The sequence below is a fragment of the Zootermopsis nevadensis genome, unplaced genomic scaffold (assembly GCF_977971745.1).
Source record: "Zootermopsis nevadensis isolate Lab colony 2312 unplaced genomic scaffold, Znev_1.0 Znev_ptg000001l, whole genome shotgun sequence".
Lineage (NCBI taxonomy): Eukaryota > Metazoa > Arthropoda > Insecta > Blattodea > Termopsidae > Zootermopsis > Zootermopsis nevadensis.
In genome coordinates, this window is record NW_028259133.1 from 19,505,289 (window position 1) to 19,518,970 (window position 13,682).

Below are 13,682 nucleotides of genomic sequence, written 5' to 3' on the forward strand. Positions count from 1 at the left end.
AGCTCATCTAGTTAAGAAATCCCGTCTTTAATAGAACCATGAACATCATTATCGTGTTCACAAAAGCCTGCAATCGATTCGTATTCTGAGCCAGATGAATTCAATTCACACCCTCCAACATCTAATCACTAATATTCTGAATAATCATGAAATCGGAACGGACATGGGACACTCGAAACTACTTATTCTATTAGTCAGTATGTATCACGTATCGAAATACAATTTCACCATGCCACGAATAAACTATTTTAAGAATTAATTGAAATACATTTTATCTAAAAATCGATTATAATTTGTTGTGTCCTCCTACATATGCCACTGTTCCATTTAAAGCCTGGTTTGCTACATTGTGGGGTGGGGGGGGGGGGTAACATTGTGGTGCCGCTGAGACGAACCAAGCCTTAAATTCGTCTTTAATGGTGTGACGTGACACGCTGAATCCGGTAGCAAACATCTGGGTCTAACTACAGGGACGGAAATTCTTCCAGAACCCTTCAGGATGACAGTCTACTACAGGCATGGTCTGAATAGCTTCATTTCTCATAATCAACCCTTTAAAGCCGAAGTTTCCGACGATCAGGTAAATCATTTTTAAGTATTCGGCCCGTACCGCAAAGAAAACACAACTCTTCACCGTTACAAAGAACAACTGGTTAATATTGGTTAAGGAAACAATAGCTCTTTTACCGAAAATCACATGAAAGTAGTAAATACACTGTGGGCATAATTCAGATTTAGTGGACGTTAAAGTATTTTGGTATACATCTTAATTATCGTCGTGCCGTAAAAGAATTAATGCATAATAAATCCGTGGGATTATTGCTGATTATTGTAACATTACGGTAATTTTTTTTTTTTTAGAAAAGTTCCAATTAACAGATTATGACTCACGTAAACATGTTTCATGTGAAATAAAACATACATTCTATAGATAAAATTTAAACCCCAAAACTCGGCAAGCAAAATCTGTAGGACTAATCACAGGTTATTTAACAACGACATATCATCTGAAAAAGTTATCTGTCGTTGAACGACACTAGAGGACTTGAAGAGATACGGGAGAGGTCAGTCTTGATCTGTTTCAACGTACTCCTACTGATGAAAACCACGAAATCCCTAAACCATGACATTCGAAGTCTGGACCGAGATTCGAACAGGGCACTTCCGAACAGAAGACCACAAGCGTTAAGGAGTAAGCCAATTTTATGGTCTAGTGGTTAGAACGCTGGCCTTGTAATCCTGGGGTCTCGGGTTCGATTCCCGGCGGTGCCCGAATTTATAACTTGTGTTGGGCAAGGCCGTGGTCTAGGCAACACGGAGTTTTCCTCCGTGGCATCCCAACAATTACTCCATTCACACACAGAGGAAGGCAATGGCAAACCACTTCTGGATCATCTGCCAAGAACGTATATGAACAGGTCCCAGTCCGAGAAAAGGATGGAAGGATCCTGTTCATATGGACCTGTCGTCAGACAGAACACTAAATAATAATAAGATGAGGTGGTCTAGCGGTTAGAACGCTGGCCTTGTAATCCTGGGGTCTCGGGTTCGATTCCCGGCGGTGCCCGTATTTATAACTTGTGTTGGGCAAGGCCGTGGTCTAGGCAACACGGAGTTTTCCTCCGTGGCATCCCAACAATTACACAGAAGAAGGCAATGGCAAACCACTTCTGGATCATCTGCCAATAACGTATATGAACAGGTCCCAGTCCGAGAAAAGGATGGAAGGATCCTGTTCATATGGACCTGTCGTCAGACAGAACACTAAATAATAATATAATAATAAATGTGAGTTTATATACTGCCGGTAATTTTTAACAAATGCGTATCAATTAACTACACTTCTTAAAGCGGAAAAGAACACGGTAATTAATGGATAAAACTGAATAAGCTCGATATGACGCAACAAAACATTAGAGCTTCTTTTAGAGCCCATGACTACATACAAGCCAGTTGGGCATATTTACGATTGATTTCAAAATAATTTAAGAAATGATCAATAAGCTATCAGAACCGAATTCAAAGTAGCAAACTGTCACGAGATGAAATAAGAAGAGCGATGCCTCAGTCGGTAAATGCATGTAGATACGTAAGGGAGACTTAAAATGCGATCTGAGACTAAATCTCTGAGGAGCGTAACATTGTGCAGGTAACCGGGAAGCGTCTCCAGGGCACTTCGCCTACCCAACACACATTCTCTTCCTACTCCAATCAAATCCTAGTTTCCTATTTCCTGTTGGAGACATCTTCTCTATTCTCCCATAGGTCCTCATCACCTCTTGCTACATATATAGAACACTGCTCAAATCTATTACATTGGCTTGTCACGAACGTATTATCCGCTACAAAAACATTTGGCTCGTTATCATCCAAGAATCAGAATTAGACTTTATGCCGAGTGGAATGTTGAAAATTATCCAACGTTTCGGCAAACACTGCAACTGCTATCTTCAGGGCGAATATGTAATAGTTCGCCGTTTTTACATCACCTCTCCTCAAACACATGCTATTCTCTCATTGGATAGCTACCCGATTTCTTGAACCACCAATGGGTTTGTGTTCTGAGAGCTTCATTTCAAACGCCTGAAATTTATTCCTCCCCTAAAGTAATATGCCAGGTATCACACCCATAAAAAGTATCTCAAAATTACTGTTTCATATTTCTCATTTTAGAACACAGAAAAGAGAATAATTTTCTATAACAAATACACATTCACAGAATGTATTATCTTTCTAAATGTCATCATGAACATCATTCTCATTCTCATTCATCGCTGACGGTTTTCAGCCAAGAAGATGGAGACAGTATACCTGCCCGAAACGTCAGTATCTACCTACAAGCCCATACGTCGTTACTAACCTAAAAAACAATATCGACAAATTTACCGTCGTGAGAATCTAATATTCCCACATGTTAGTACAAACTACGAACCCCCAAATATTTCGGAACGCAAAATGCCTGTCGTTCGGTAAAATTAAACACGGCAGCCAACTATATATTTTTTGAAAAGACAAGTACTTACACGTTTCTCCTGTTGAAACTTCCGTCTTACAGCACCCATCTTCCCATTTTCACCGCCTAGGACAAAGCAGAAGAGTAAGTGAGAAAGATACATGAAGGAAGGAGAGCATAAAATCAGATTTTCCGTAAAAGAGATTCCTTTTCATCGTTGTACAAGATTTCTTCACCCTTTCATTGCAACACCATCGTCTCCAACGCGGTGAACCGTCAGTGCTGCCAACTTTACGCAAAGAAATTTGTGGCAGCCTTTTTAAAGTCTCATAGATTATACACACGCTGGCCTTGTAATCCTGGGGTCTCGGGTTCGATTCCCGGCGGTGCCCGAATTTATAACTTGTGTTGGGCAAGGCCGTGATCCAGGCAACACGGAGTTTTCCTCCGGGGGCTTCCCCGGTTTCTCCGTGGCATCCCAACAATTACTCCATTCACACACAGAAGAAGGCAATGGCAAACCACTTCTGGATCATCTGCCAAGAACGTATATGAACAGGTCCCAGTCCGAGAAAAGGATGGAAGGATCCTGTTCATAATATGCCGCCAAACTCCTGTAAAGGAAACGGCGTAATAAAGAAGAAGAAGAAGATTATACACAAAAGATGAGTCTGTTCAAATCACGCGAAAGCTGGGGTGCCTGGGGTCACTGACATGTTCATCCGTGTTACGACAGTCACATTACCTCGTTGGCTGGCAAAGATGCTAACCCGCTCGCAGGTTAGTAGAGTCTGACGTAGGGTCTGCATTATAGCACCATTTGACAGGATCTACTCGGGAATTTAACAGCCTACATCCATAGATCTATAATCTGACCTTGAGATAACAACTTATTTTAAATTAGCCTATATTAGAATTTTCAATGAAGTATTCCATATAGATTCAACAGGACTGTATTATATGTTTATGGAGTCTGGTTTAATATTGAAATAATTAAATATTTGAAGATGACTGTCTTCTGGGGTGTTGCGCCGTGTAGTCTGGTAGAAGTTTACCGACGTTTAAGATGGCCTCGGGCCCTCCATCAGGGCGATAATTAATGACGGCGGAGGCACCAATTACCTGTTAAACGTCGGTAAACGTCTACACGGCGGAACAACGCAGAAGAGTATCATCTTTGCACTCACCGCCATGAGAACCTAAACTCTTACCAAATATGTCATGTCTACAGAACTCTAGTCGGTAAACCTGAAGGCGATAAATAGCTTTGAAGGGTTAGATGCAGATAGGAGAATAATATTAAAGTGAATATTAAAGAAATATCTTATGACGAACGTGGACTAGTATCAGGTAATGATCAGAAGCGCACTCTTATAAACACGGGAACCTTCGGTTTCCGCAAAACACGTGACAAAGGATTCTGTTCAATCTTCGTGTACAGAACTGGCCTCAAAGATCCGCCACTGAAAGTGCCAAGAAAAAATAAATAAAAAAGAGTACGAAAAAGGACAGCTCAGTGAAAAGGAGGAACGAGAGAATGCCCTCTTGGGTTTTACTCCGCTTCGCCGTATCTCATTGCAAAATCAGTGACCTGTGAAAGAATCGAGGATCCCGAACGGTTCGTTCACATACAAGGCTGTGCTCTGTATGTGCTAGCAGGCAATATATGAAGACTGGATACGTGGGGGGGGGGGAAGGAGACGTTAAACACACCTCTCCGACGTGACTGCTACCAGTCATGTCTTTTCCTTAAACTTCAACCCTGAAAACGGAGGAAAAATAAACCTCCGAAACACTAGCACATTTCTCATGAGATACGACTTCGCGACGCCAATGATTTCTACGCTAGGCGTCGGTTTGCCATCGTTATGTCGCCTGACGCCCTGAGTATCGGAATCTCGTGTCGGCGTCAGAATAATATGCGTCACGACGACCCGCGTCGGGTTGCCGGCAAATGCAACAATATTATTCAAGGTCACTTTCGTAAGAATGTTATTAAATACGACGGATATCAGAGGCATATTGGGCTATAGGAGAGCGTTGCGGGAGTAATTATCGAATGATTTTTTTTTCGAATTATATAATAAAATATGTTTTGCTAAAATTGAGCAAATAACCGCTTGGAACGTTAACCGACACAAACCACACAGTGATTAATACATGGAGTTCATAACTTTCTGGATGGGGGGGCATGGGTTCATAGAAGAAAGTACTTTTCAGTAGCAGTAACCACGAGGAAGAGATAGCCTGAAACTAAGAAAATCCTCTTTTGAGGTACAACAAACCATATCTAAGATTTCCTTCAGTAAGAGCAAAAACACGGCTTAAACTTACGGATGTTCTACCAGCTACTCAATCTCAACTGCTTGTATTTACCCAATGAAAATGAGGGATTCTAAAGGTAGAACAGGGCGATGGGAAAGGGATCTCGCCGTCTGTCGTCTCGTCTTGCTGAAATATTCATCAAGAATGCTACTTCAACAGAAGCTAAAAGGAAGATATCTGGTAGCTACCTACGGTCTTATCTACACTGAAGCCCTCAAGAACAGGCCATGGCTTCAGTAACCCAGAGATTTTCCTTTGCCGCTGCATATATAAACAGGGGAAGAGATTCATTGTCATGTCAAAGGTGCCAGAAAATAATAAGACCCTTTCATTTCGTTCCTCCGGCCTTTAGTTATATTGCGCGCCTCGCTTTGTCTACGTTCATTCACACACCTACGCCTCCCCCCCCCCCCACCCTCTCCAACGCCATCAACCCAACTCAATATCCAGCTCCCAATAACAGTGAATTCGTGTAGGTGATAGACTTTAACTCCAATAGTCTTGATCCTTTATCGTGGCTATTCTCTCTGAGGTATAAATGTCTCGCTCTTCAAAAATCTCATGAATTTTTCATAAAACTTATAAGTATATTAGAAAGTCTTCTCGTAGTAGTCGAAACATTTTAGTAAGCTAATTAATTATTGGTGTTATTGCTCTTATGGGTTTTAGAACATTACAAAATCGCAGATAGATGATAACGTTTCGGAAACCGTGCCTCCTTCTTCAGGACTGGAGTGGAGATGCTGCGAAGAGTAAATATAGAATTTGAAAGGTGGACCAATCAATGACGAGAAATGAGGATGAATCTCCGGGCCAATACGGAGTCTTTATGTTAATATGTTAACTTCTAGTATCCAAAGTAGTAGCAAATTGAATAATTCAGCGAGTCTGAATAGACGTGGTCTCTGGCTTGATGTTACCCGCGGGCCGCAAGTGGAATACATTCTAAAATATCTTAAATCTATATTTAGAAGCCTGTTATCGAAGGATTTATAGGTACTACGTAGGACAAAGTCCTGAAGGACCCACATTAAACTGACATTTTAAACAGCTATTTTACCACTTTCCAAGGCGTATACGATAGCCGGAGGTTGCTTCAACAGCAACCAGCCCGGAGCTTCTCAGTTCACGAGTAATGTGTCATACAATCCCATAATTACATCACAATCCCAGGGTAAGGCGACAGCTGATGGCATAAGAGCGTCAGTGGGACTTTTCGATGGCGTGACGTACGGAGACTAGACTGCACTTGACATCGGTTCAAACACCCGTCCATTCAGGGGTAGCATTCAGAATTCTTCCAGAAAGTTATCCAGGGCTTGGTGATTTCGGTGGGACGTATGTATGACTCTGAGTGAGGACACTAGACATTACGTAATTGACCCCGGACGGATTTATATTGAACCGTCCTTATGTGTTAAAACCCACAATGGCGGCGGTACGGAGTACAAAATGCAAAGTTACCAACGTCCAGGAGGCCTTCGCCATATAAGCTGCAGAATCAGGGATTCGAGATGTTTTAATCCGATAACCACAGAGCCCTCACTGGTATTTGCTGAAACACGTAGCCATATCGTGGCAGGTATGTAGGAAAGAGAGAGATGCTAAAAGCGACAACACTAATCTGAAATGCAAATTAATGCCATTCCCATTTCTATTCTTACGGCAAAGCACGGAATATTTGCACGTAGGCGCATACAAAGGAAAACATTTCATTCAATTTATAAATGAAATGTTACTAGAAACCTATACCACTTTAAACTGTTTTATTCGCCCGGAGATTTGCTATCATTTTGTTTTACGCTTTCTTACACAATTTGACAAATTCCATCGAAAGAACATAAGAACATTTTCAACACCTCAACATCATACAATAGCTCATCTAGCCAATAATATGCTCATAAAAGCCTTCCATCACTTCCGGTCCTGAGCTACATAAATCCAGTACACACCCTCGAACTTAATTTTCTTAAAATCCACTTTAATATCATCCTACCGTCCTACTATATTCGCTTGGTCTTTCAAGTCGTCACTTTCCTTTGGGATCAGGATTAAAATTTTGTACGCAACTCATGTATCCTTAACGCTTGCAATATTCTCCGTCCATTTCATTCTATTAGATTAACTTTTCCTAATAATATCTGGCAAAGACTGATCTGCTGATTTAAAACAAATTATAGACATACAAATATTTTAATAAGACTATATTTTCAGTGAACCTGAATCTATGCCTAAGATATTTGGACTCTGAAAACATTTTGTAAAAGTTTCATGGAACGTAACATGAAAATGTGGTAAAAGTCTCCGTGACCACGCCTTTAAGACACTCGGAACAAAAATTCACTTCCATCCTAAGAGAATTTCTCTCAGTTCCCTGGAAAACCTATCGTTAGACGCTCTCCATCCTGGTATTCCTCACGAAAAACTTTAGTAACCACGTAGACTTTCAAATTGACGGTTTTAAATTACTGTCTTCTAATTCTTGCCTCAGAAGACCCTCGTACCTACTGCTCTCAGCTACAGACCAATGGAAATCAACAAAAGTACGAAACAAATGAAACCAAATAAAATTCCACCGCCGCCTACAAGTCTCTCTTCGTCGTCGTTTCGTTCCCAGAGTTTCTGTAACCATCTCTGTCCTTGTGTTACTAACTTCGGAATTCGACAATTTATAGCCCACCTTCAAACCAGCTGTTTCCTATAGCGACCGCATTCATTTATCGTGGCAGCACCTGCTACGTGGTGTACAGTCTTCACTAATGAAAACAATCCACCGTACGAATTTAAAACAGAAAGCAATCAACTGTGTTATCATAAACCGTTTTTCCTTCTAAAATTTTATTTAAATTTTCATTAACACTTGAAATATATGAACAACGAAAATAAATATTATTTACCTGTTTACAATTTAAGCCATTATGTCTAAAACGTTCTCAAATAATAAACTTTCTGTTAACTAACGAGTCAATTTTCGAGCTTCCGAAATAAAAAAAGTTGAAAACAGAAGGAAATTAAGAAATGAGAAAGTGGGTTGCATTTGGTCAGATCGAAGGAAACAGGTTTTAAAAAAATTCAGCCAGAACTAACCTAATTGAAAGATCTTTCATCGAAGTCAGAAAAATAAAAAAAAAACAATAATAACACTAAATCAAAAATAATAAAGATCTATTTCTCTAGAAAACCCTTGGGGGGGTCAGAGAGGGGCGACGGAGAAAGGAGACTGAAGGGTTCTAATACGACCCCAGTTTCGTTGTGTTCCCTCTTCTCAGAAGACATTCCTGTTCATTCAAGATAAAAGTCACAAAAACTTTATAAGAACGATTAAGTCTGTAATTCTATATTTGCTTCGTAAATTAATCGGTAAAAAACACAACGTTCACTGAGAATTTAATCGTCCCATTAAGATATTACACACGTTTCTCGGTGGATTTCAATTGTTATGTAGTGCGAAAAAACAAAGTTCTCTAAGAAACTTAAAAAAGTACGTTTTTAACGCATCTTCATACCAAATTTAACATTTATTTTTGCTTTATACATTTTAGACAAAAACCTGGAATAAAATAAATAACAAGGGAGACAGATGTAGACGAGAGGATATTATTAAAATGAGTCTTTCAGAAATAGGATATGAGGCTGTATATTGGATTAACCTTGCTCATTATCACTGATGGCTCTTGTGAACATAGTAATTAAAATTCTGTTTGAACAAAATGTAGCAAATTCCTTCATCACTTAAACTACTAACGGGTTCTCAAGTACCTCTGAAACGTCGATAAACGTAACATCCCAGAAAATATTCATCTTCATTCGCCGCCGTGAGACCCTGAAATCTCACTCTTTAAAATCGTTCAATCTTTTATTCTATATTTATCTTGTATTCGCACACGCGGGAACGTTCGCTCCGAGCGTCTGGAATTCTGTACACGTACCATTTTACCACTGGACTCCATTTCTCTCTGCCAATGGCAAAGGCACTTAACGAATGAGCAAGTCCTAACAGTGGAGCGCGCGAGACGTTAAGGAATGCAATAAGTAGACGCGTTGGTGCTAGAAAACCCGGCCACCCCCCCACGTGCACGCACGCAAGCACACCTTCAGGACTCGGTGGATTTGGAACATCCCTCGAAAACCTACCCCTTTTCCACAAGGCACAAAACCGAAAAGACATTCCTAGGGATTGGTACCACAGCGATGAATGGAAAGAGTGAACGAGAGGGTTTAGAATGGCAAAAAAAGAATGAAAAGAGTGTTCATCCTCTTTCCATATCTAAAATTCTGGAGTGCAGATGCGCCATAATACTGTTACCGGGTTCTTCACTTCACAGTCTCAAGAAAAAACAACTCGCGTGTCGAGACCCCTTTCTACCAAGTTCCGTTCCGTTATATGTTATTTTATGTTATGTTACGCTGTATTATATTGTTACTAACTAATTAACTAGATTAACCAGATGGCTTACGGAACCCGAAGGTTCATCACCGAATTAACCAAAGCCCTCCACCAGACCCTGTCCTGGGCCAACAAAATCCAGTCTCCTTCAACTCCTATCTCCCATAGATCCCGCCTGAGATTATCCTCCCATCTACGTCTAGGTCTCCCCAGCGGTCTCTTCCCCTCAGGCTTCCCAAACAGTGGACCCAACCAACCAGATGGCTTATGGAACCCGAAGGTTCATCACCGAATTAACCAAAGCCCTCCACCAGACCCTGTCCTGGGCCAACAAAATCCAGTCTCCTTCAACTCCTATCTCCCATAGATCCCGCCTGAGATTATCCTCCCATCTACGTCTAGGTCTCCCCAGCGGTCTCTTCCCCTCAGGCTTCCCAAATAGTGGACCCAACCAACCAGATGGCTTACGGAACCCGAAGGTTCATCACCGAATTAACCAAAGCCCTCCACCAGACCCTGTCCTGGGCCAACAAAATCCAGTCTCCTTCAACTCCTATCTCCCATAGATCCCGCCTGAGATTATCCTCCCATCTACGTCTAGGTCTCCCCAGCGGTCTCTTCCCCTCAGGCTTCCCAAATAGTGGACCCAACCAACCAGATGGCTTATGAAACCCGAAGGTTCATCACCGAATTAACCAAAGCCCTCCACCAGACCCTGTCCTGGGCCAACAAAATCCAGTCTCCTTCAACTCCTATCTCCCATAGATCCCGCCTGAGATTATCCTCCCATCTACGTCTAGGTATCCCCAGGGGTCTCTTCCTCTCAGGCTTCCCAAATAGTGGACCCAACCAACCAGATGGCTTACCGAACCCGAAGGTTCATCACCGAATTAACCAAAGCCCTCCACCAGACCCTGTCCTGGGCCAACAAAATCCAGACTCCTTCAACTCCTATCTCCCATAGATCCCGCCTGAGATTATCCTCCCATCTACGTATAGGTCTCCCCAGCGGTCTCTTCCCCTCAGGCTTCCCAAACAATACCCGGTGCACACCTCTTATCCCATCCATGCGCGCTACATACCCCGTCCATCTCATTCTTCTCGACATAATCACCCTGACAATATTGGGGGAGGAGTACAGATTTTTAAGTTCAATATTTTATTATATGATATTATTTCACATTAAACTATCTATTTAACACAGTCTATTAAATTAAATGTAGCAAAAGAAAACATATTAAATTTACACTTATAATACACATATTATTTTGTATACTAATGAGCTTCATGTCAATTAGTGTAAGTATTAAATTATACACAACCTTAAAACAATATTTCAAATTAGAAATATCAACACAACTCTGTGGCTCGTGATACATTAGTAAAGAATCTTGACAGTTTCATTAACTTCATGTTTCATTTTTAGTTTTAAATAAAGTCCATTCAGTACGACGCAGGACGACATTTCAACAATCCGGGGCCCATTTAATAATATCAAAATAATATTTGGTTGCTTTACAGATTTAATATTTAGAAACACGGGAACATTTAAAATTTAAAGACTGAATATAAACTCTTCAGTTAATATTCCCATTTCGGGCTTTTTTTTTTTACAAAGTAATTGTCTTCTGACATTCTGTTCCAGATATTTGAATACAGATGTAATAAAATCGAATGCATTCTTTGTAAAAAAAAAAATTGAAACCCTAATAGTCAAGATTCTAGAACAAGATGAAGTCTGTTGAAGGGAGGAACAAATTTCTTGGCTGGATTCGCAATTACCATTCACTGAAAGATAAAAAGGGGGGCACCCATCGCAAAAACAAAAAAGAACACGCAGTTAAGATAAGTCTGTTTATATTTGGACAGAAACGAGAGGGGGAGAAGATCAGAAATCACTGAATCGAAGGCGGAAGATGGTAATAAAGGAAACAAGCGATGCTTTGAGGTAACAACACAAAATAAGACTGAGGGTGGAAGATGAAAGAGAGGAAGGCAAACGAAGACGTATGCTATACGGAGATCACTTATTTCGTATTGTAATACGGAAGATAAAACGTACGTTTGTTTATCGAATTGATCTGACTGCAGGAACATGCGAGCTACTCCCATCCTAATATTAAGTTCATAATTCTTGTTGAGGAATCGAAGAGCTGCGCAAAGACGCGCTTCTGAATTTGGACAGAAGCGAATCATTGAAATGCCCACGTATTTCCAGACCATATCTTGACTCGACTTACGACCAAAGCCATGGTTTCATATTCCGAGTTCGGATCTTATCCCTTCTCCCCTCACTCTTCACCGGGAAATGCAATTTGGCGTCAGATTCTTCGTTGGTGGATTTAGATCGAACGAGATATTTCATTTTACTTCCATCACATGGCACAAATGGATTGAAGCCAACATCACGCTGTTCGCCCGCGAAATTATAACGTCATGTGTGAAAGTAAACATCTCGAACAGGTATTTTCAGAGATAACCTAGTAGAAAGGAACACAGAAAGTCAAAATTCTTGGATAGATCATCACAAGGCTTAAAATATGACACCTTTTTTTTTTATAAAGACTAGAGCAGAGCGCTCCTCTCGGAGCTCCTCGGGGGGTTGGTCAAGTTTTTAAAACGCAATCAACCCCCCTTCGGAGGGGTTGGTTGCGTTTTAAAATCTTGTGTAAGAAACTAAACCAACTCCCCCCCGAATGAGGGGTTAAAACACTTGACCAACCCCCAGAAGGGTTTGCTTTTTAAAATCTTGTGTAAGAAACTAAACCAACCCCCCCGAAGGGGTTGCGTTTTAAAATCTTGTGTAAAAAACTAAACCAACCCCCCCCCGAATGAGGGGTTAAAACACTTGACCAACCCCCAGAAGGGTTTGCTTTTTAAAATCTTGTGTAAGAAACTAAACCAACCCCCCCGAAGGGGTTGCGTTTTAAAATCTTGTGTAAAAAACTAAACCAACCCCCCCCGAATGAGGGGTTAAAACACTTGACTAACCCCCCGAAGGGGTTGCGTTTTAAAATCTTGTGTAAGAAACTAAACCAACTCCCCCCACGAATGAGGGGTTAAAACACTTGAACAACCCCCGAAGGGGTTGCGTTTTAAAATCTTGTGTAAGAAACTAAACCAACCCCCCCGAAGGGGTTGCGTTTTAAAATCTTGTGTAAGACACTAAACTAACTCCCCCTTCGGGGGGGGGGTTAGTTTAGTGTCTTACACAAGCCATTTGTTTACTCGGCATTGTTGTGTTGGTACAACAATGCTGAGTAAACAAATATAACGTGGCATTGTTTGATGACGTCATTTTTTGACGAAAACGACAAATCACAAATTTTTATAGTAAATTATCATGTAGGCTGTAAACATATTTAATAAATTTTGAATATTATTATATGATTATAGCAGACTTTTTTCTGGATATGTTATAATTAATGGTACTCATGTCTGAATAAAGCCTATATTGATATAAAATAAAATAAATATGTAATAAAAATGCTAACAATCCTATTAGCATCGTAAACGTGAATGTCTCCACTTTAATAGTAAATTTTTGGGACATATTTTAATACAGGGCTACGATTCATCAGTGTGTTTTTAGGAGCAAATCTAGTTCGTACGTTGGAATCATCTTTTAAAAAGCCTTCAACTTCAACAAGACCACAAGCGACTCAATGGGCCATAGACGAGATCAAATGGCCCAGAAAAGATTTGATTTCGCAAACAACAAACGAGGCAGGATTCGTGATGGCAACATGAAGTCTATATACCAAAAGATAAGCATGGTATTGCAATGGGGGTAGAGGGAAATGCTTTCTTCCTACCCCTCAGACTGCAAAACTTGATAAAGCAGACTGAAGAAACACATTTATAAACCAGAAGAGATTGTTGTCTTCTCTGAGCTTCTCTGCTACAAGTTCATCTAAATTTTATCATAAACAAATACTGATTCTGCAAAAGCAGAGTAAAAATACCATTCGATATTAATGATACACCCCGTTCCTAATCAAATTTATTGTTCCATCT

At 40.6% G+C, this 13,682-nt stretch overlaps 1 long non-coding RNA gene across 5 annotated transcripts in view; it reads right to left on the reverse strand.

Moving 5' to 3' along the window:
- The window catches only part of LOC110837718 (uncharacterized), a 325,396-nt gene that overhangs the window by 160,181 nt on the left and 151,533 nt on the right, over positions 1-13,682 (reverse strand). For 4 of the 5 annotated variants that reach the window (XR_015534315.1, XR_015534312.1, XR_015534313.1 and 1 more), the window contains one exon: positions 3,024-3,079. The exons of the other annotated variant lie outside the window; for it this stretch is intronic. This is a non-coding gene — a long non-coding RNA (uncharacterized LOC110837718). The remainder of the gene's footprint in view (positions 1-3,023; positions 3,080-13,682) is intronic. 5 annotated transcript variants of the gene reach the window in all.